This window comes from Propithecus coquereli, unplaced genomic scaffold (genome assembly GCF_000956105.1).
Source record: "Propithecus coquereli isolate 6110/MARCELLA unplaced genomic scaffold, Pcoq_1.0 Scaffold295, whole genome shotgun sequence".
NCBI lineage: Eukaryota > Metazoa > Chordata > Mammalia > Primates > Indriidae > Propithecus > Propithecus coquereli.
In genome coordinates, this window is record NW_012148563.1 from 4,263,864 (window position 1) to 4,272,550 (window position 8,687).

An 8,687-nucleotide genomic window follows, 5' to 3' on the forward strand; every position below is an offset into this window, starting at 1 on the left:
AGCTAAGTTTCCCATGGGCTCATTCAGCATCTTGCTGTCCACACTTTGCCCACAATACCTGGACTGTCCCAGCCATGATTCCGCTGCCCTGTGCACTTCCAGGAATCGAATCCTGGCATGTGGCTGAAGTCAGAGTAATTAAATTATCAGTTTCTCAGATCTATCTATACTTTGTGTAGGCATCCTTTGTTTAAAACACCTGCCTTGGCACTTGAAGCAGACTCAGGGCTGTGCCTAAGAACTGAAACTCTTCCGCAGACTCCTCAGAGACTCTGAGTGAGGCAGGGCCACATGACGGGGCCCAGCCAGGGGGACTCAGGGGGAAGTGGGAGAGAAAGCGTGGAAGCGGAGGGCAGCACGCCGGCCTCTCTTCCGCTGAGAAGGTTCCCCGCGGTGCAGCCGCCAGACCAGGGAGGATCCGCCAGCCGGAGGCCCTTCGTGACTGTGCAGAGCAGAGCCCTGCCAGTCGGAACACGCAGGAGTATTGAGTGACTGCTGTGTCACAGCACTGAGGTTTAGGGCTTACTCGTCGTTGCCACAGAGCCTGACTCGTGCTGCCCAAACAGCACCGCCCAAGAAGAAACACAATCTCGTGACCCGCTGCTGCCTTTCAAGTTATCGTGAAAGCCTCGCGCACGCACACTTTGCTTTGTGAAACGGTATTTCCTCAGGAAAACCCTGTAAAGCGAGTCTTTTAAGACTCACACTAGAGGAGCTCAGTTTCTAAAGGCACTTTTTACTGAAGTTTTTTTTTTTACAAGGCATAAAACTTTTCCGAGGTGTGACCATGGCTCCCATCAGTTGTCTACTGAATGTGGGTCTCTGTACACCAGCCTCCCCTGCAGCAATTCCTGTTAGGGTGTTGAAAGGCTTAATCTTTCGCACTTTCCCTAAGCGCTATGCGAACCTTTGCTGTGGCTCGAGGTCCGCTACCTTGTTTTCAGAGTTCTGCCTCCAATTCCGGGTTTTGTCGACATTTTCTCCTACTTACGTTCATACTTTTTATTTGATTGCAGGGCAATATTTTGTTTTGAAGTGGCTTCAACCTGAGTTCTTCAAAACTGCACGGAACATCTGCATCACGGCTATTAATTGACAAAGCTTGATTAAAGAGAACCTAGAAGGGGACATGGATTTCTGGATGAAGGGTTGAGAGTAGCTGGCCGAATTCCCTCATAAGTGTGGACTTTGACCCCACTTTGCACATCCATGGGGTCTGTCTGGGCAACAGAGACTACCTTAGGATGTTAGGAGGGAGTTCGAACGGTAACTGAACGCATTAAAAACGGTCCGGTCAGGGGAAGATGGTTCCCACTTGAGGAGCAGTAGCCCCGATCCGTCAGAAACACTGCAGCAGACATCTGGGGACTTTAATTCGCTGCTCAGCTTTGGTAATAGCTCCGAAGTCTCGTTCAAGCTCTCCAGGTCTTAGCTCTGCTCTCTTTCAAATGAAAGTACTCTTTTCTGGCTCCCAAACTCAGGAATATTGTTGCAATCAGTGAAAAAATACATGGGAGCATTTGGGGAGAGACACAGCTATGCACGTCACATGTGCATGTCGATTCCCACAATGACTCACATTGTGGCCGATTCTGCTGGACAGGAAGACACTGGAAATGTTCTTCGACACATGAGTGGTCATAGCAGGCTTTCAGAAGAGTCCTGCTGCCCTCCCTGGGCACGTCCCGGCCACCCACTCCCCAGGGCTGCTGCAGGCTCCCGAGTGCTCGGGGCTCCTTCTCTGCCCCGCCCTCTGCCCGTGGCCAGCCCTGCAGCCAGCAGAGCAGTTGGGCAGGCGACCTTAGAAGTCAAGTCTAGAGGAGTCGCCAGGTCTGACGGGGCTGTCGTTCCGTCCCTGAATTTACACAGATTTCTGCATGGTGGGCTAGACGGGAGCACTGTGGGTGTGGAATCTCCACCCCAACCATGAATTCATTAAATGATGACTTGGAGAAACCTGAGACAGAGGTGACCCTTCTTAGAGAAGAAGTGTGTCTATGTGTGTGTGTGTATATGTATGTGTGCACAGGAATTTATGTGTGGTATGTGTGTATATGTATGTGTGCACAGGAATTTATGTGTGGTATGTGTACACATGGTATGTATGCACAAATAGAGGGTATACATATGTGTAATGTGGTACGTGTGTGTATTCGTGTCCCAACTATACAAATACCAAAGGCACCAAAGCCACTGCCAGCTGCTTTTTGAGAGCCAGCATCTCCCCCGCCCATCCCTGTGTTTCCTGGGTCTAGAACAGCTCCATGCACACTGTGTGTGGTAGATATTTGTTGTTGAGTGGTTGCATTTAGTGAAAACTCTATTTGTATTTATTCCTCTGTGATTACCTGAGTTATTTAACCTGCAGGGAATAGTCACCCGACATCCCAGTGATTCAGTCCACGTGACATGGAGCAACGTTCTGTCCCTCGCAGGCCGGCAGCCCCCTCGTTAACCACTGCCATGAAATGCACTGTGCTCGTGACAGAGCTCTTCACGCTGAGCGAGTGCCTACTGCAAGCCAGGCGTCCTCCCACCTGCAGGGCAGGTAGCACCAGCCCATTTTATAGATGAGGAGATGGTTTAAGGGAGACACCGGCCTCGTGACACCCAACCTGCCCTCGAGGGCGCTAGGCTTGCGGAGAGAAGAGCTCCCAGTCTGCGCCTTCGCAGAGGTCCCCAGGAGAGCAGCGGGCAGGAGGGCGCCTGCTGCGGGGCTGTGCCGTCAAGGAGCCGCGTGGAGGACACACTCCTGAGGTTTACCCTCATTCAGGTGGAGCGTCCTGACCCTGGGCCAAGGCCCATGGTGTCCTCTGCACGTGGCCAGGGAGGTGAGACCCCAGAGATGTCATGCAGCCCGAAGCCTGCTGGGCTGGGATCAGCCGGGCCACCTGCCACGTTTGCTGCCCCCGCAGGCAGTAGCATCCCAGACACTGACCACGGGTCTCTGCAGGACTGTCACAGCAAGAGCCCACACCCACCCGGGCAGGGCAGGTGCCCTCCAGAGCCAGGCACTCCATTCCTTCCAGTTCTCGGGTGCCACGGTACATTCTCACCCGCAAAGCAGGTGACCTGCAGGTTGCGTGTGGCCCGGTGAGGCTCCGTGCACGCCGTGCTGCCTGGCCTGCTCAGCTCCGTAGCCCACCACGTCCAGGCCAAGGAAGCCTATTAGATTTACGGATCATGTCATTGGACGTTGGAATCTCAAAAATGAAATGTCGGGAGCTGCAGCTGTTTGTCTGATAGAGTCGGATGGACGCCCTTTTCTGGGAGAAAATCTCTTAACACATTTTCCAGAGGAAACACCAGCTCCAGGTGCTTTTCAGATCAGCTAGGTAACCCTGGCGTTGTCCAGAGGATGCGGACGCCTGGTGAATCTTCGTCAGCAGACGCAGAGCTTTGCTTGTGAACACCCTCTGGTCCCAGCTCCCCTCACCGCCCTGGTCCTGGGCGTGACTGCCTGCAGCACCTGTGTGTCTTCCTCTCAGCCTCAGCATGCGGCTGGCCCCTCCTTCTCGTGCCAATCTGCATTTCAGCCTTGGCTTCCGTTTCTGTCTGTGCTGTCCCTGGGGGCTGTGGGAGAGCCAGAGGGGGCCAGATGAGCCTATAGAACCTCCTTCCCTGGCAGATGTATGGGGCATGCGAGCAGGGGGGCAGCGGGGGTCCTGCAAGGTATGTGGAGGCCCCAAGATAAGAAAACGTGGACATTCAAGGGGCAGAGGTCACCCTCGCTCTGGGAGCTGGGAGCCAGGAAGCCAGGGGCTTGCACAGTTTCCCAGTGGAATATCGAGTCCCAAACCCCTCTCTTCTGGGTGTGCCTGCTGCCTCGGGTCACGCTTTCTTTCATCTGTCCTTGGAGAGACCCAAGTGCTTGTCCGCGGCATTCGCCGAGATGTCTTTCTGCCTGAATTGAAGCCACTGAGTGCGGGAGACCCGGACCGTGCAGGGAGGCTGTGTTCAACGCACCTGTCTGCCGTGGACGGTGAAGCTGCACCCGGGAGTTTGCCCCTGGAGTAGTCTCGAGCCACTGACCCGCTCTAGTTCAGCACTTGCCGTCGAACCCGGCACATCCGTTTCACTTGTTCGGTGCTGCTGTGTCGACGGGGACCCACCTGCAGCGGCCGCTCGCACCTGCCCTGGGCCCTGAGCTTTGGACGCGCACGGGCTGTTGCCGGGCAGCCCCTGGGCCAGCCGGTCCTTCCCAGCCTCGAGCCGACCGTCCATCGTGGGTTGTTCACTCGCGCACCCCGTCCTGCCTCTGAAATTTTTTTCCCTCTAATATATTATTTGTAGTCACCGTACAGGCATCTGTGAGCTGTTTTTACCTCAATTGAGGCAAAGTCTGTGACACTCAGCGTGCGCTGGTTGATTTCTTAATATCATGTGTTTCTCAACAGAGGTCAGTTTTATTCTCGTGCGCAGTTTCGGAACCTGAAAGGGCCAAAAGTAACCGAGTCCAGAGCTCAGGAAGGAAGGGCCCGCGTTGCCAGGGGCACGTTAAACAGCCCCCGCTGCTGGGCCGAGCGCTCTGACGTCCGTGTGCCTGAAAGCGCCTCACCCGCCCACGGCTGTGGGTCTCGGGGTTCCCGGAGACTTGGGGGCCTGGGCACCGCATCATGGCACAGTCTTCCCAGCCCTTGGTGAGGCTTTTACATTCTTCTTAATACAAGCGAATATAGGCATAACATTTCAAAAATAGCTTATTTTACCTGAGTCATTTAAAAAAAGACTGCTCAATACAATAGATTTAGGTAGAGTATTTCTGTTAACAGTTTGGAATTTGAAAAATTGCCTATTTTTTCAAGGCTAATTTTGGACACGGAAGCTGGCTCTAGTGATGGACAGAGTTCACCGCCGGAACCCGTTCATTATTCCAAGCAGTTTCGTGGCCCCCGTTTTACACTGTTCCCAGGAAATAGCCTCACTCCCAGCCTCGCGCTCCCCACAGCCGTGCGGTGCGCCATTTGGGGGGCAGGCCCTGGTGCCCTCACCTCCCGCTGCCAGCACCCAGCAGAGCCCGGCCCCGCGACCCTGCCCTGTGTTCCGTGCAGCTGATGGCGTTGCTGTCGCCGGGGGAGTTGATTCTTTAGGTATCCTTGTTCTGTCTGACGATGTTTACGAGTTCATGCCCCTGGGTTTGGACCCGTGTGTCAGGTGCCGGGCACTCGGAGGCGGGTTCCAGCCCGGGCTTAGCAGGCCTGAGTTCTGCCCGAGACTCGGCACCCGCCCCTCCCATGGCCCTGGTCTCTCCGTCTCCGAAATGACGTCATCTGCTCGGATGGTCTCTGAAGCTCCTTCCAGCACCTCCACCTTGAAACAGGGCCCTGCAGGGTGATTTCCGATTCCACTGTCTTCCACCGTGGGTTTTATTTGGAAGCTGAATTTGGTGACATCTGGAGAAGTCGGAACTCACTGGCTGAAGTAGTTCCTGGATTTGGAGGCCCAGGCACCGGGAAGAGGTCAAGTCCCTCTTGCTACCTGGCTGCCTGTGGCTTGCTGGCCCTCAGCGTCCCTGCAACCTGGGCCAGAGACACGTCCGCGCGTCGTGGAGAACCAGGAAGGTCCCGCTGCGCGAGGCTGGGTTCACCTAGTGAGGAGTCGGCCGGCAGGACGCGGGGCCTGGCTGCCGCAGCAGAGCCAGGCTCCGGAGCTGTGGGTGGCCGGGTGGGTGCCGAGAGGCTGCGTAGGGTGGTCCCTCCGAGGCAGCGACACGGGGCATAGAGCAGGAGGAGCTAGCGGGGCCCCCGCAGCAAGCTTGCGCGAACCCCTGGTTCCCAGGCCGACCGCTCCCCGCCAGGTGCCGTTCCAGACACTTCGGTCCAAGCCCACGAAGCCAAGCCCAAGTTGAGAGAGCGACAGCTCCGTTTCCAGTGGGCGTGACCTTCTCGCTCCCCTGGAGGAACCAGGCCAACTGCGCTGCGCCGAGGCCCCGGGGAGCCGTCCCCGGCAGGATTCTTCTTTCTCGCGCGCGGCCGGCAGGCGGGGCAGAGGCGTGAGTCATGGGAGAGACGGGGCACGGCTGTCCGCATTGACTCGCTCTGCCCACTGACCCTCCAGACCCTGACGCGTGGCATCCACAAGTGTGCCGGGTGCCATCGAAGCAGAGAGGGACACAGAGCACAGGAGACGTCACCAGCACTGGCAGCAAACACTGGAGCACAGCAGCCTGTGCTGGCGTCAGAGCAGCCGGCCCCCTAACCTCACGCGGGCCCTGACTGTGTCCTGAGCCACCAGTTCGGAGACATTTGAGGTCCCGTAAGAGCTTCTCAGAGCAGGCGGCGCCTGTGCCTTCCTCTGCGTGGCGGCGGGCACCCGTCAGTCCGCTGGGGATCCTGGGAGCTTTGGGGTGCTATTCCCAGGAAAGCGTGACTCTCGGGGTTGGGGGACAGCCCTCCCGCACACAGAAGCTGTAGGGTCTGGCACCGTGGGCGTGGTGGGCTCACCGCCCACGGGCCTCTTAGAATCTCATGGCCGAGGCTTCCATCTGCCTCTGAAAAAGGGCCCAGGAGCCAGAAAAGAGAGAGCAGCGGGCCCTGCCTGTGATGTCACTGCTTCGGTTCAGGGAAAGCTCACCAGACAGCCAGGGTAGGGACACCCTGGAGGGAGGGAGGCACCCGGTGGAGGACAAGGGCGCCTGGGCATGGCCACTGGAGGAAATTGTAAAAGCCGGCGGATCTCAGAAGTGTAGTTTCTCTTGATGTACACTCGCCCCAGAGCGAGGCCAGTCTGCTGGTCGCCCCATAGCGACAGCCACAGTGTCCTCAGACTCCTCTGAAAATGGAGTTGAGAGCAAGGGAGTCCGGCTGCAGGGGCCGCTCTGTGTCCCTCCTGCCGCGGCTCTTTCAGGGTCAGAGGTTGATTCTTAGCTAGTCCTGCGGTGGGCTGTGGTGGGGGAGCGTCTGCTGTTTGCCCCAGCCCGGCCCAGGGCCTGCTCACAGCTGGGACAGGCGCAGAGAGGCTGTCCGGGGGGGCGGGAGCCTCACCCGCAAGGACACCCTTGGGCCCCCACCTGCCACTTTCCCGCCACCCAGCACTCCGCAAGCTGGAAGGACTTGCCGGGGCCCTGTCAACCCAGGTGAGCCTGGCACCAGTGCCCTTGTGGCAATGGCCCTGCCCACTCCGGCGGGCTCTGCGTGCAGCCCGCTCACCCTCCCCTGCCCTGGTCAGAGCTTGCTGGCGGGGCTGGCCTGGAGGGAGGCTTCGCATTCTCTACTTGGAAAGCAAAACACTTCATTGCCTCCCCTGTCTCTGGACAAGGCATTTGTCAAAAAGACAGCGCCCTGAGGGAAGGTGGCTCTGGGGGTGGGGGTGGCACTGCCCATGCCAGCCTGGCTGGCAGCGGCGGGGACTCTGCCCAGACCGGTCAGCACTCGGTGGCCTATGGTCTCTTTGAACCTTCACCCAGATGGGAAAAGAAAACCTGTTTGGCTGCGTGGGGTGACTCCTTTCAGAGTCCCCTTGGGGGCCTGTCACTGGCACCCTGATGCTGCCCATTCTGTGGGGATCGTCAAGGTGTGGCCCCAGGCTGGACTCCGCCTGGATGCGCGGCCGTGTCCACGCGAGCCCCGCCTGCCCCCAGCCTTCCTGCCTGCCTCAGGCTGGCCCGAGAGGACTGGGGACTGCGTCTGGGCTCCCGGGCACAACTGCAGCCGGCTGGCCCGGTCTGGGGCCGGGCGCTTGGGTGGGGCCCGTCCCAACAGGGGCAGCGAGATGCCCCAAGTGTGGGCGACACAGCGCACAGCGTCCCCGACTCCTCTGAAAATGGAGATGTAAGCAGTGGAGTCGTGATGTGGTGTGTGTGTGACACCATGTCTGTGTGATGTAGTGTGTGACATCATGTATGTGATGTGGTTTGTGTGTGACATCGTGTGTGTGTGACATTGTGTGTGTGTGATGTGTGTGTGACGTCGTGTGTGATGTGTGTGTGACATGTATGTGATGTGGTTCGTGTATGACATCGTGTGTGTGATGTGGTTCGTGTGTGACGTGTGTGATGTGTGTGACATCATGTATGTGATGTGGTTCATGTATGACATCGTGTGTGTGTGACATTGTGTGTGTGTGATGTGGTTCGTGTGTGACGTAATGTGTGTGTGATGTGGTTCGTGTGTGACATCGTGTGTGTGTGTGTGTGACGTCCCGTGTGTGTGATGTGGTTCGTGTGTGATGGCGTGTGTGTGTGACATGTATGTGATGTGGTTTGTGTGTGACATCGTGTTTGTCTGTGTGACATTGTGATGTGGTTCGTGTGTGACGTCGTGTGTGTGATGTAGTGTGTGTGACATCGTGTATGTGATGTGGTTCATGTGTGACGCAATGTGTGTGTGATGTAGTATGTGTGTGACATCGTGTGTGTGTGATGTCGTGTGTGTGTGATGTGGTTCGTGTGTGACGTCCTGCGTGTGTGATGTGGCTCGTGTGTGACGTCGTGTGTGTATGATGTGGTTCGTGTGTGATGTGTGTGTGTGATGTACGTGTGTGATGTCCTGTGTGTGATGTGGTTCGTGTGTGATGTGTGTGTGTGTGATGTAGTACGTGTGTGACATCATGTGTGTGTGATGTCCCGTGTATGTGATGTGGTTCGTGTGTAACGTGTGTGTGTGATGTGGTTCGTGTGTGACGTCATGTGTGTGTGATGTAGTACGTGTGTGACATCATGTGTGTGTATGTGTGTGTGTGTGATGTGG